Source organism: Sciurus vulgaris (assembly GCF_902686455.1).
Source record: "Sciurus vulgaris genome assembly, chromosome: 1".
NCBI lineage: Eukaryota > Metazoa > Chordata > Mammalia > Rodentia > Sciuridae > Sciurus > Sciurus vulgaris.
The window spans coordinates 130,379,658-130,394,668 of record NC_136461.1 but is presented as its reverse complement, the minus strand read 5'-3'; the positions used below and the strand labels follow the sequence as shown (position 1 = coordinate 130,394,668).

Below are 15,011 nucleotides of genomic sequence, written 5' to 3'. Positions count from 1 at the left end.
GTCTCAGGGTAAGAATCAGTAAAAGAAATTTTCTGAATCTCTATAATTATAATAGGCTTTTACTTGATTACTTAGCTAGATATAGTGTTTTTGGAGGTATTGCTCCATTTTCACTCCATTGTCCTCTATCATCCAGGTTATTGAGAAATCCACTTGTCCATACTGTTTCCTACCCTCCCCAGCAAGTTTTAAGAGTTTTTCTTTTAGTCCTTATACTAGGAAATTGCATGGCAGCAATGTATTGTGGTTTCCAATCCTAATCATTCCTTCTACTAGGCAGTCAGTGAAACCTTTCCATCCAGGGATGCATATCCTGTTACAGCATAAAGGGAATTTATTTTCATTTCGTGTTTTCTTTGTTCTTGAATTCTTAAAAGTTCAAGCTTTTAAAATTTCATTTCTCATGTTATTGCCTATTTTCTATTTAATTGATATTTCAGTCTTTCTGGGAGTTTCTGTAACACTTTTTGTTTTGAGACAGGTTCTCACTAGGGTTATCTAGCCTTGAGCTTGTGATCTTTCTCCCTTGCCCTCCAAGTAGCTGCAATTACATGCATGCACACATACACACACACATTCAGCTTGTTCCTTTTTGAATAAAGTCTTTTTAATATGGTGTGAGGTACAGGTCCATATTTATTCTTTTGTATGCAAATATTCAGTGATTCCAATACCACCGGAAGACAGTACCATAGTGCCTAATTAATAGAGTTTAGTTATTTTTAAATCTGTTCATAATGGTCAAATCTGGGAGCAACAGTCCTCCATCTTTGTTCTTTCCCAAGGTTGTTTTTGTTTTAGGACCCCATTAATTCCAAATACTTGCTGGAGAGACCGAACCAAGCAGTTCTTGACTGTTTTTGCTAAATTGTTTGTACAGAGTGAACACCTCAATTCCAGTTCTCTCTTCACATGCTTCATTACATGAAACTAAAATACACCATTGACACATTTTTAATATTTCCTGGAAACTTCCTTGGCCAACATCTCAAGTGTTGTTAGTTTGGCCATTTCTTTTTTTCTATTAAAAGACTTAGTCCCCATCTTTCCTTTACTTTTTCAGTCTCAACTAACTGTTCATTCACTATTCCAACAATCTTCAGGTAGTGCAATATGTTTTGGCTTTTATGACAGAATTTCACTGATGATAGCAATTCCTTGTATCAGTTGCTGTAGTCACCTGTTGACTCTGCTGGATGATCCATCCTAAAACCATCTTTTAAATCATATTGCCCTCAAAGGCCAGGTAAGCATGCAATGCCTTGTATAGCCCCTATCAAAATATTGTTTCTTGTTGGGCCCTGTGGCACATGCCTATTATCCCAGCCGCTTGGTAGGCAGAGGCAGAAGGATCTCAAGTTCAAAGGCCAGCCTCTGCAAATTAGACCTTGTCTCGAAAAAAGACAGGTGATGTGTCTCAGTGGTAAAACACCCCTGGGTTCAATCTCCAGTACCACAAAGAAAACTTTTATGTAATGGCAAGGTTATTCTAAAATGTGACTGCAAAACTCAGGGGCTTGGGAATTATGGCACTTCTATATTGCTTTGGTGAAAATAAGTCACAGAGAAAAGCCAGATTCAAATTCTGGGAGTACGATGGCAGTTTTTGAAACTACCCCATTTATTTATTAACCTAGGTCTAAAATAGCTAATGCACTTTAGGATTTAGATACAGGTTTATAGATGTTCTCAGGGATTAAAAGAAAAAAACATTTGGTGTAAGGATGCCTAATGTCAACCAAACTTGGTAATGCTTCCTTTAAAATCTAATTTTCATAAATTTATCTTAGTAGTTACTAGTGATTACTGGGAAGCAGTGAAAACTTGCTAATGTCCATTAATTGATAGCTCTTAGGTCATACTTTGGGGGCATAAACAGTTGTCCTTGGCCAAAAATTAAAAAAGAAAACTACTTTGTATAATTTATCATCTTTATGGGTAAGATGGAAATTCAAACAGTTCTTAACAGTAGTAATGAGACTGAACGGTCAGCTGTAAGATATTTAGTTTACATACTTCTTAGGTATTTCAGACTTGGAAATCATTTAGACTAAGCTCTACCTGTTTGTTTTGTTCCCACCTTAAAATAAAGCTTAGAATCAGTATCAGTTCTAATGTTAGATAGAAAAATTAACAACCCTCAAGATAAAATGCTAGTGTTCCATGTACTCTTTTAATTGAAGCAATAGTAGACATGTATAAGAATACACCCTAGGAAGACTATTGGAGAAGAGGGAGAGGAACATAAGGGATAAAAATGGAATTCAGTATGATCTAAGTATGTTATTTGCATGTACTAGTATGCCACAATGAAACCCAGTATTCTGTTTAATTTTTAAAAAAGGAATACATCCTAGTTCTGCCTATTTATGAAATACTAGGCTTTTAAGCCTTTTTTTTTTTTTTAACCAGGGATTAAACCCAGAGCTGCTTAACCGTGGAGCCACATCCCGAGCCCTAGCCCTCTTCTTTTTTTTTAATTTTGAGATTTATTTTTTATTTTGAGACAGGTCTCACTAAGTTACTGAGACTGGCTTTGAACTTGTAATCCTCCTGCCCCAGCCTCCCGAGCCACTGGGATTACAGACATGTACCACCATGCCTGGCTCTTAAACCATTTTAATAGATGTCAACTGTTTCGTTCAGACCTAGGTGCTAGGCCTGTTAGAAACAGAAATCCCTCCAACTGTATTAAACTAATGTTTAGTGTTTACAGTTTAAGGAATTCCCAACACTTTCAGGTATTTTTATAAATGTTAAATTTTGTTTCAGAATTATTTGTTCAGGTTTGTGGAACCTAGTGAAAAGATAATTCTGACGATGTAATTCCAAATTGATGTTGTAATTCCCCTTTCTTAGACTGCTTTAGAAATGTCATCATTTAATTCCTTGAACATTCATAGTAGCAATATTATTCAGTGAGAAGTTAATGTAGATGTCACTTGTAATCTCTCTGGAATTCTGTTCTGCCAGTGTTTCCTTAGCCAGGCTTCTAACATGAATGCTTAGTTTCTTAATGGGGTTCTTAAACTTCACTCCTCAAAACATGTAATCTTACAAGCATAAACCATGTCTACCTTCTTTCAGCAATTTCTGCCATCATATATTAGAAGCTTATGTCTGCACCCGACCTGTTTGAGAAATATGGCACCTGGAGGTGTCATACAACCTTTAAAGCAGGCTGTTCATTTGCTAACAGAAATCTATACATTCATTTTTCTGTCTTCATGCCACCATGCACTTAATTAGATCCTTTGTAAAGGCAACACATTTAATAAATATTCTTCAAATTTAGCCTATAGAATCAAAGAAGTTAAGGAAACCTGGGCAAGCAACTGACTCTGAACTTGGACAATCGTTAAAGAATCTTCCCAGAAAGCTCTTACTAATAATCAGCACTAATAGCAATTGTGCATATTTTAAAATATGAGATGCCTTACAAATAATATTCTGTTAATAAAAGCAGTCAAAAATGATACTGTAGCTGGGAATTGTAGCACGTGCCTCTGATTCTAGTTACTTGGGACACTGATGCAGGAATATCACAAGTTTAATAGCTTCTACAACTTCACAAGACCCTGACTCAATTTTTTTGATTTAATATTTTTTTCCACTTTTTAAAATTGGCTTATCAGTTGTACATTCAGAATTTATCAAGGGAGTGAAGATGTAGTTCAACGGTAGAGCAACCCTGGGTTCAGTCCCCAATATGGCAAAAAAAAAAAAAAAAAGGCTACTCTATAGGAGTATCATTCCTGTCTTGATAATCCTGTGTTGAGGGTATAGCAGACAGCAGTCACCTTACAACGTTGGAATCTGGTATTTCTCAGTGGATCTCCACATTAATTGGTGGTAACCAGGAGCACTTGTGCACTCCTTAAAACACCATGAACTAACAATTCCTACTTGAAAACATAGAGCTTGTGAGTGTAATTGGCACACCAAAAGGAAAAATGTCTCTACTTTCACAGCACATGTAAATTTCATTATTTGAAATACTATTCCATTCCCTTTTACATTAGTGCTACTGTGGTTTCTAAATATCTTCAAATCATTTTCTAAAATATGTTTCATGAATTAGTAGAAGTCACTTTCCCATGGTTTCACATAAATGTAGACCACATCACAGAGGGTGTGATTGTGGTACAAACCCCTGAGATATTCACTTGTGACAAATAATACAGTTGCCAAGAGTTATACTAATAAGTGAATTCTTTCTCCTTGTTGGAAAGTTACATCAAGATTACCAAAAAGTTGCCATAGAGAGCCGGCAATTGGAACAAGAATTAGGTGGTGGTAGTGGTTCAGCTGCAGTATACCACCTGATGTGGGGACACTTCTCTGCTTGCTCATGCACTATAACATCCTACCTCCTTTTCTGTTTCCTGGGTCACTTCTATGAAAAGCAGTCCACATTTTTAAAGATAATACCCAAGAAACAGTTTGCAGAAATGATCTTTGTCATTGTATCTGAATCTAGTCTGTGTACTTGTAAGAAATAAACCTTTCAATCTAAAGTAATATTCTGCAAGTGAGCAAAAAGGTGAACCAACTGCACTTAACCTAGAAGCAAGTCACACCATTGCTGGTACTTAAAACTTAGAAAATCAGTTGCCTGTGTACTCTGAGGACAGCAGGGGAGCTGCCTGTGACCCACACTTGCAGAAAACTACTTTCTGTTCTTGGTAGAATTTCAATACGGCATCCTGCCCAAGTTTATCAGTAGCCCCACATCATCCATATCCTCAATAAACCTCAAGAATACTTGAGTTGAACATAACTATTGTTACTTTTTTAACAATTCTCTTTTTAAATATCTTCAGAACATTTCATCTGGAAAATTTCAAGGTTTTATGCAGTTCTTGCTACCTACAATTGTAGATACGATACAGTGTCACATTTTGACAGGGCAGAACACTTAGTTTATAGAAGTAGTTTGAAATAAACTCCAAAGGGAATGACTGGTTAACCTATGTAGCTTTTTTAGCCTGATTTTGTTTTCTTCCAGAAATAATCCTTGGCACATCACAGTGAGAGAAAGTAAGTAAAAATGATTTGCATATTAAAAAGTGGAGTTGGGGAAGTAGCTAAGTGGTAAAGTGCTTCTAACATTGATGAGGCCTTAGGTTAGATCCCCAGCACAGCATTAAAAAAAAAAAAAAAAAGTGAGGTGGATATTTACATATCTCTGGAAAGATTTCTAAATGCATCTATATACTTCCAAAACACTAACTGGAAGTTGCAGGGTAATCTTCTTAGGCTTCTATATCAATATTGTTATCCAGTTTCAAAAACAGTCTCAAACAGTATAGCTCTCTACCCTACCCCATCTCATTACCTAACTCCACAAAATTTGAATGAGAGCACCCTCGGATATGTATTTAAGGATACAAAGAGGCACTGAAAAGTATCTCTACTCTCTTCCCTCTGTTTTTCCTTGGGATGAAGATTGTGTTCATCTTTCAAAAATAAGTATTTACAAATAAAACATTTCAATTTCCAGTCTTCCCCCCCCCCCCCCCTCAGTATAGGGGATTGAACCCACACAAGGGCACTCTACCACTGAGCTATAGCCCTAGCCCTTTTTATTTTTTTGTTTTGAGACAGTGCCTCACTAATTTGCCCAGGCTGGCCCCAAACTTCGGATCCTCCTGCCTCAGCTCCAGAGTCGCTGGGAATGCAGGTGTGTGCCACCACAACCAGCTACCATTCCAATATTAATGGAGGTATTCCCGCACTTTAAAATTATTTAATATTTTAAAATAATTCTAGCAGATACTTAATATTTTGATCTGTTTAAATTTAAGCCTTTCACTATGAACTTTATTTTCACAATTTGATTTTAAGTAATTTTCAAGGAAAACGTGGCACATAAAATATGGGGCGGTTATAGAAGTCAAAGATTTTTAAAGAACTAATACACAGCATTAAAGTATAGATGCAAGCTGGACACAGTGGCACAAGTCTGTAATCCTGAGAGGAATTTGGGATAAAGAGAAAGATACTGGAGTCTCAAAGGTAATGTCCATGAACAATAGCAACTCCTGAGTGACAGGAGTCACTTGGCCTGCATTCTTTGACCCCTGCCCTAATAATAGGAAGGCAGTGCACAAGCACAGGGGGAACGGGCACAAAATTGTGTAGCTCCACCCTTGATCCACCTCTAGTTCATACCTCTATAAATACTAACACTGTACACTAATGGGTTGCTGTCTCTCCCTCTGGAGGTAAACCACATTCTCCCAAAGGGAAGCAAGGTTGCTCCCATTCTCCCATGATTTTTTGCTTTTCTAAATAAATCTTCGTAGCCTTTGGCACATGCTGAAATTCTTCTCTGTCAGGTATGCAAGAACCCCACTGGTCCTGAGTCAGGTTCTTGCTTCTCTTCAGGAACTCCATGGAGCCTTCTTTGGAGACATCTCATCTCCTATGACAATCCCAGCAATTCAAGAGTCTGAGGCAACTTAACCAGACCATCTCAAAAAACTGTAGCTCAGTAGTAAAGCCCCTGGGTTCATTTTACAGTATCTAAGGAAAAAAGTATGGGTGCAAACATTTTTTTTTTTTTTTCTTTTTCAAATGAGAGAAGTTGATCATCCTGAATTTAAATGAGCCCTTTTAGGACTTGCAAAAATACCTTTTTTTTTTTTTTTTTTTTTAAAAGCCAGTTTGCACCAGGCGTAGTGTCGCCTGCTTGTAATCCCAGTGGCTTGGGAGGACGAGGCAGGAGAATCGCCAAGTTCAAAGCCAGCCTCAGCAACTTAGCAAGACCCTATCTCAAAAAAAAAAAAAAAAAAAAAAAAAAGGGCGGGGTGGTTAGGGATGTGGCTCAGTGAAGTGCCCCTGGGTTTAATTCCCAGTACCAAAAATAATAAAGCCAGTTTGTATGCATCAAGTATTAATGACCTAGGAAAGTGATCAGTTATATCACCCCTTTTACATATGTATCTCTTAGCTCTATTTGGCTTATCTTCAAAACAAGTTATCACAGAAAGATCTCAGAGAAAAATATGGTTACTTTTTGGTCTTTACCTTGCATATATAGTCAATATAAACAATCCATAGATTTTCCAAAGTGATAATTAGCCCAAATTGACTTCTGTTGAACAATGTTCACTCTTTATTTTCTTAAAAGAAACTTTCTCATCTGAATCAAAGTTATCATTTTATCAGCTATCATTTATCATGTTTGTTAAATGAGATCTAAGAAGGGGCCCTAACACTTTGAGAATACAAGAGTGAATCCTGGGAGAAGAGAAAAGCAAATTGTAAGTTTACTTCTTGTAGTTGCACACAGTGCCTAATGTATTTGTCTTTGAGAACCAGGTATATTCCGAGATGAAAATTTTCAGAAGGCATTAAATGTTCAGTGACCTGCTACTTGTAGAGAATTGAATTAGCTGTAATAGTTTCACTGGATGCTTCAGAGAAGCTGTGACTTAATACTTAAAATTTCTTTGTTTTGTTTTTGCAGTGGTGGGGATTGAACCCAGAGCCTTATGCTTGTGAGGCAAGCACTCTACCAACTGATCTATATTCCCAGCCCTTAAATGAGATTACTTTGGTTTGGTAGTTTATGAAGACTGGATGCATTTCAAGAGAACAGCACAAAGTGTATGTAAATATTTCTTCTTGTAGCTGTTTTTCTTCAAAGCACGAGCTAAAAATGTACTTTCCTAATTAAATGATAACTTTAAATATTTTTAAACAGCTTTATTGAAATCGCATATCACATAATTCATCCATTTAGAGCATATCATACAATGGCTCTTAGTATGTTCACAGTGGTGCACAGCCATCAGCAAATTCTCAAACATTTTTGTCACACAAAAAGGAAACTCCTAACCATCAGTAGTCATTCCCCATGCCACTGCTGGTGTCTGTCCTCAAGTTCATGGCCATTTTTGTCCTAATAAAGGGATGGAAAGTTAAGTCAGAGGAAAGAATCAAAAGAACTCTATTAGGACAAAACAATTCTTGTGGCAACCTAAAAATAGCATCTTAGGAAATTACCATCTCTGGACTTTCAAATCTAATCCTGGTTTGTGCTCACAAGGTAAAATGGAAAACAGTCTAGAAATAGACCAATATATGTACAGTCACCTGATTTACTGCAAAAGAAACTGCAATTCAGTAGGGAGAGGATTTTTTTTTTCTTTTTAAAAAATTTTTATTTGTTCTAATTGGTTATACATGACAGTAGAATACATTTGACACATTGTACACAAATTCTCAGTCCTCTGGCTGTACATGATGCTGAGTCACACCACTAGTGTAATCATACATGTACATAGATTTTTTTATTATTTTTATTTAGCTTTCAATTTTTTACAGACTGCATTTTGATTCATTGTACACAAATGGGGTACATAATTTCATTTCTATGGTTGTACACGATGCAGATTCATACCATTCGTGTAATCGTACATGTATATAGGGCAATGATGTCTGTCTCATTCCACCATTTTTCATACCCCTCTCCCTCTCATTTTCTTCTACATATTCTAATGTTCTTTTTAATAAAAAGGTACTGGATGGAAAATAAATGAACCCAGACCTTGACTGCATACTATCCACAAAATTTATTTGAAACACAAATATATATGAAATGAACCATAGATCTAAAATTGAAAGGCAAAATAAAACTTTTGGAAGAAAACATAGGTATCTCTTTTCTTGGAAAAAGCAAAGATTCTTAAAACATGACAATAAAAAGTTGATTAATATAGAAAATAGATGCACTGGAGTTAATGAAAATGATTTACACATTTCTTCTCATGATTCTACCTAACATTGCTCTATGTATTTATAGATTTATTATTAGATGGATCTGTGTTCATAATTTGTATATCTTATTGATATATTTGCCCTTTAATCTCTATTCAACATTCTACTTTGTTTTGTATGATGTTTTCAGCTTTAAAAATATATTTTGTTTTAAATGTATAAATATATTATTTTATATTTAATTGCTACACTTGCTTTCTTTTGATTTGTATTTGCCTGGCATTGCTTTTTTGATTCCTCCATTTTTATCTTCTCTGAGTTTTAACTGTCTCTTACAGAAATACACTGATGGATACTTTTAAATAATTCACTAAAATTTGTTATTTTGACTTAATTCTCTCACCTGATATTGGTAAATTTTTATCCTGTTTTCTTTTTATTTCTGTTTATATAAAAGTTATATACTTTAACTGGGCACCTGTCATTCCAGCAACTCAGGAGGTTGAGGTAGGAGGACCACAATTTCAAGGCAATCCTTAGCAAATTAGCAAGTCCCTGTCTCCAAATTAAAAAAAAAAAAAAAAAAAAAAAAAAAAAAAGGTGGCAGGGAATGCAGCTGGGGATGATGTAGCTCAGTGGTAAAGCATCCCTCGGTTCAGTCTCCAGTACAAGAAAAAAAAAAAAATGTTATATACTTTGAAAAAAATCTTTCTACCCAGTGGCTCAGGAACCTGAGACAGGATTGCAGGTTCAGAACCAGACAGCAATTTAGTGAGGCCCTAAACAACTCAGTGAGATCCTGTCTTAAAATAAAAAATAATTAAAAAGGGATAGGAATGTAATTCTAGGGTTAAGCAGCCCTAGGTTCAATCCTCAGTACAAAAAAAAAAAAAAAAATTCTATAGTTTAGTGAGACCCATTTATATCATTTATATAGTTCATTTCCCCATAAATGTCTGACTTTCATTCATTTTTTTAGATATTTTTTATTGTTAAGCTGCAACATACTTGGTTTACTACAAAAAATATTTAATCAAGTGAAAATAAACTGAACAATCAACAAACACTCAAAACAAACTATTTTCCATTAGAAACATGTTAAGATGAATACGGGGCTTTGTTACCATCTTACTACAATTTTTTTGTGTGTTACTAGCCTACATACCCCATGTTTTCTGTAATCATGCAGATGTGAATGGAAGTTTGAGTGATTAAATACATGAAAAGTCCATTTACTGCAAAGAATCATTTCACAAGGCAGCCACACTGGGTTTAGAGAACAAAATCGTTCAAGAAATTCTCCACATATTTAGGTTCATTTTAGAATCCTCCACGTATTTAGGTTCATTTTAGAATCCATGAACCTTAAGCTGCTCCTCCTTGACAATGCCAACCTCCAAGAGAAACTGACAAATGTTTTTTCTTTGGTCACCTTGAAGTTGAATAAGCTCGCCGTATTCAAATGTTCAATCACAGTACCATTACAGGCAAATTACTTTTTGAAAGCTTTCACAAGTTTCTTTTTGTCATAATCATCTGCAATGCCCTAAACTGTCAGTGTCTTCCTGCCTTTCGTTGCTGGATTCTTACGTGAATGTAATCCTCAGTCCCTGCCAGGAGTAAGTCGTCACCCTCAGTTGCATCAGCAAAGGGGTCGAAAGATTGGGGGTTCTGGATAGTGGACATGCGATACTAGTGTGAGGCGGGTGAGGGGATAAAATTGCTGCGGGGCCCTCCTGGATTGCTGAGTCAGGAGACTGAGAATGTGGCATGCTAACAAGCTGCCTCGGGATGTGGATGCTACTGGTTTGGGACTATGCTTGAGGACCCTGACTTTATTTCTATCCATACTTTCCCCTAAAATCTTAAGCTTATACATCCCTTTGGTCTCTCATGACACTGTTCATATTAATATTTTACAAGGTTTTTTTTTATTTTTTATTTTTTTAAGAAGCAGTGCAGTTGTCTTCCCTAAATTGATAAACTGGGTTGATTTGGCTAAATTGATCTCTTTCCTCTGGTGCTTTGTGAAAGGAACTTAGCAGACCCAGGTTGCTCCCTTTGATATTGCGGCAGTCTTAAACCATGATTCTAACCCCAGGGCAGAGAGAATTGCTGTAGGTCCTGTAGTCAAGGGCTGGGAGGATGCCAGGGTTGGAGTTGATTGCCCAAAGTGTTGTTTCATGAGTGCCACAAAGATACCAAAATAACATCCTGATGAACTAAAAATAAGATTTGTAGACATCTTTAAAAAAAAAAAAAAACAAAAAACAGGAAGAGTCGTAGAATTAAACTATTAAAAACAGGTGGATTTGTATACATGCACATGAAAGATACTCTTCACTAAATATAATAACCAAAATGAAATGGACAGTAGCACACAAAAATATTACCTACAAAGATGACAAAGGTTTACTACTAATACAGTTAAATATGAATTAACAGGAAAATCACCAAGATCAGTAGACAAGGAGGTCAAATTATTCTAAAAGATGTCAAGAAGTGGGGTGTGGTGGCATTTACCTGTAGTGCCAGGGACCAGAAGACTGAGGCAGGAGGATGGCAAGTTGGATGCCAGGCTGGGAAACTTAATGAGACCCTGCCTCAAAATTTAAAAAAAAAAAAAAAAAAAAAAATTGAAAAGGGCTGGGGATATAGCTCAGTGATAAAGTGCTTGTGGGTTCAATCCCCAGTACCTCAATATGTAAAATAAAAGATGCCAAGAAAGCCTCCAAACAAATCAAAATCTATTTTATTTAATAGATTAGAATGTATCAAAAGTTGAAACCAAAATTTTCTTGCTCCATGTTCTGAATTATTAAAACTTACTCTAATAATTTCATCCCACCTACATCTTGGTGGATTTGAATTTTTCTTCAGTAGAAACATCACAAGGTTTCATCTTGATTCTTCTTGTGATTTTGAAACCTTAGATAATCATTGTTTACTACATACAGATTTGAACTTGCCCTACACCTTTGTTATTTAATTTCTTACTTTGCCCCTATGATCTATGCATTGCTGCTTTATGCTTACAGTGTTTTGGGGGGTTCGGGTTGGGGTTTTTGTTGTTGGTGGCGGGTTTTTGTTTTTTGTTTTTGTTTTTGCAACAGTGGGGATTGAACCCAGGAGTGCTTCAGCCCTGGCTCTTTTTATTTTCATTTTGGGACAGAGTCTCATTAAGTTGCCCAGACTGGCCTTGAACTTGGGATCCTCCTGTCTCAGCCTCCCAAGTCACTGGGAATTATAGGCATGCGTGGCTGTGCCCAGCCTTATAATGTTTTTGAGTTTCCTAGTAAACAAACACCACAGTTGCATCATGTGCTATTGCTTGTGGAAAATCACATCATTCCAAACCTTCATTTGGATAACAAAAAATTTAATTAGACATCATAATAAATTCAAGAATATTTTGACCCTCTCATCAAACTTGAATTTGTCTGTGCTATACAAATTGATAGGTCATAGCCATTAAAGAGTTTGGGGAACTGCCTCTTAACAAGCACCAAGTTCTTCAAAACTTTCAAGTACCTCACTTACTGGCCTTTCAACCCAACTCAAGTTTTACATTCCTGTGTCAGGCAGTCCACTGAGAAGCATAAGTGAGACTTTGCCTAGTCAGTGGCCTTCATTTTCTATCTTTGGAATTTTTGCCCTAAACCCTCCTTCCAGCTTGCCATATTGAATTCACATTCTAAACTCACTGCTACTTCCCAGAAGAAAAAATCTAGGAAACAAAGTTGGTCTGCTATCCATCACTGCTCAATCCAGCTTGTTGTGCTCATTGGCCATGACCCAGAAGCCCAAGTGAGGCCTGAGATTAAATTCCAGTAAAGCCAATGCCTGTTCCTCCTACTTCACTAAAGAAGGCTACATGTAAAAGTGCTAAATAATGAAAATATCAGAAAAAAGTTTGCTTTATATGTGTCATATGTAGTTTGTAGACAATTTTAAAATTAACCTATATTTAAGACATAAAAGTCTTACTTGCTTGACATTAATAAATCATTTCATAACTAAATGTTACCTTGTGTGCATGTCAAGGCAGTATGTACAAATCTAACAGAAGCTACCCACTAAGCGATTTAGAATCTAGTGTGCTCATTATTGCCAAACAACCTGGCAAGTATGTGACTGAGTAAAAGGGACTCGAGTGCCCCCTGATTGGTACAGGACACCAGGCCACAATGACCCAGAGTGTCCATGTGAATGTGTTGAGTGGTATTGTAAAGCACTGCTTCTTAGATGATCACTGACCATTTGAAATGGTGGCCGTTTTGTGGCTTTTGCCTTCTAAAAGATAACTCTGCTTGCTGAAAAGTAGGAGTTGTTTATTATCTTAGCAGTTATGTGTAAATGCTTGCAGCCAAGCCAAAGAACTAATTGCTAATTTTGCAGAGATGCAAATGTACTGTCTGTGGACAAGGAAAACCAAATTAATAAAAACCCCTCAAGTACTCCCCTACAATAGGTCAGAAAAGTAAATAATAAAGCCAACTGACATGCAAAACTGGTGAAGAGGATTTTGTTTATTTGGTGGATCAATCAAAGCAAAGTGAGGAAGCCAACATGTTAACAGTTAGGAGTTAAGAATGTGAAGTCTAGAACAGACTGTCAGGAGAAAATCCTGACTCTGGACATTTACCAGTTCTGACCTTGAGCCAGTAACCTGTTCCCTGATTCAGTTTCTTCATCTGAGGAGTGAAAATGGCAACAACAATATTCACATCTCAGAGGGTACCTGTGAGGATGTAGGTGTTCACACAAAAAGTGTTTGGAATGAAGCTGGCCTGGTCTCTGTATTGACTGGAGAGCTGTTGCCAGGGTGTTGCCCTGCATGCACCTCCTTCATGTAAGCACAGGGCACATATTTCAGCATGTCTTCAACTTTCTTATTATTGAATGTTACCCCAAATTCATTTATACTATCAGAAGGATTAAATTAAGATATAGTTCAGGAAAATTATTCTGCATGCATCCATAGCAATGGTGACAATCCTCAGAATGATTTGTTAAATTATTTTTTACTGGGACTATCAAGTTATTGTAAGAACATAAGAAAGTATGACTCAGAATCAATCAAAATTAGGTTTAGAGTCAGGCACAGTGGTGTACAACTATAATCCCAGCTATCTGAAGGTTGAGACAGAAGGATCACAAGTCTGAGACCAGCCTGGGCAATTTTAGCAGGATTCTGTCTCAAAATAAAATATAGAAAGGGCTGGCGGTGTGGGGTAAAGCTCCATGGTAGAGTGCCCCTGAGTTCAATACCCAGCACCAAAAAAGGCCTAGATACTCTTAGTTTTATCTCATTAAACTTAATATTGACAACAGTTTGTATTAAGAATGATCTAAACTGCAGCCATTTACTTATTAAAATTACATGCTTGATGATGCTTAAGATGCTCTAAAACATAAGTCATAAGCCAGTGATTCTCAAGCTAGACATAGTCCCACATAGTTTATTATAATTTTCTTTTGATTTAGAGGTGATACTTAAAATAGTAAAGACAAAATGTATTTTTAAAGATATAAATCACACATTAAAGCTATTTTCATACAATAAGACAACATTTAGTTCTACTAAGATGTTTTCATTCATCTAGGTATGATGGTACATACCTAGCTACTGAAAAGGCTGAGGCTTGAGGATCAAAAGTTCGAGGCCAGCCTGGGCAACTTAATGTGACCCTGTCTCAGAATAAAATAAAAAGAGATGTGGTATATAGCTTGGTAGTAAAGAACTCCTGGGTTCAATGTTTAATTCCCAGTACCAAAATAAATAAATAAATGTGTGTGTGTGTGTGTGTGTGTGTGTGTGTGTGTCTGTGTGTGTATGGGCTGCCAATGCAACTCAGTGGTAGAGTGCCCCTGGATTCAATCGCCAGTATCATCAAGAAAACAAATAAATGCTTCCTTTGTTCTAATTTCTCGTGAAAGTCTGGAGGACCAGTTTACAAAAAAGACCTTAAATACACATCCCAAAGTGTGTTTGCAGAGGATCTTAACAAAGGCCTCCATGCCAATGTGCTCACAGTATCAATAAAAATGGTTGAGGCTATAGCATCTGAAATGCCCTGTGATAAGAGATGCCTCAAATGTAGGGAATCTATGTAGAAATCAAAATCTAAGTTGTCTGCTTCTGTAATAGAATAATAAGGAAATATATAAGTGAAAGGGCATTTAGATTTTGGGTGATACACTTAGGAAACATGCACCATTACTGCCCATCTGCTCCTCTCAAATATGCCTGGATGTGTTCCTAGTAGCAGAAGGTGAGTCTA

The 15,011-nt window shown here is 36.5% G+C and overlaps 1 long non-coding RNA gene and 1 pseudogene across 2 annotated transcripts; both read right to left on the bottom strand.

The window, feature by feature from the left end:
- Positions 1-5,518: 5,518 nt before the first annotated feature.
- LOC306659542 lies at positions 5,519-7,481 on the bottom strand. Its single transcript, XR_013763329.1, has 2 exons — positions 6,721-7,481; positions 5,519-6,624 (listed from the first exon to the last, which is right to left on the bottom strand). It is a non-coding gene; the product is annotated as an uncharacterized lncRNA (long non-coding RNA).
- A 2,576-nt stretch (positions 7,482-10,057) lies between these two features.
- Positions 10,058-14,371, bottom strand: LOC306659495 (eukaryotic translation initiation factor 1b-like; annotated as a pseudogene). The gene has a single exon. The product of its transcript is annotated as a eukaryotic translation initiation factor 1b-like (transcript).
- Positions 14,372-15,011: the final 640 nt, after the last annotated feature.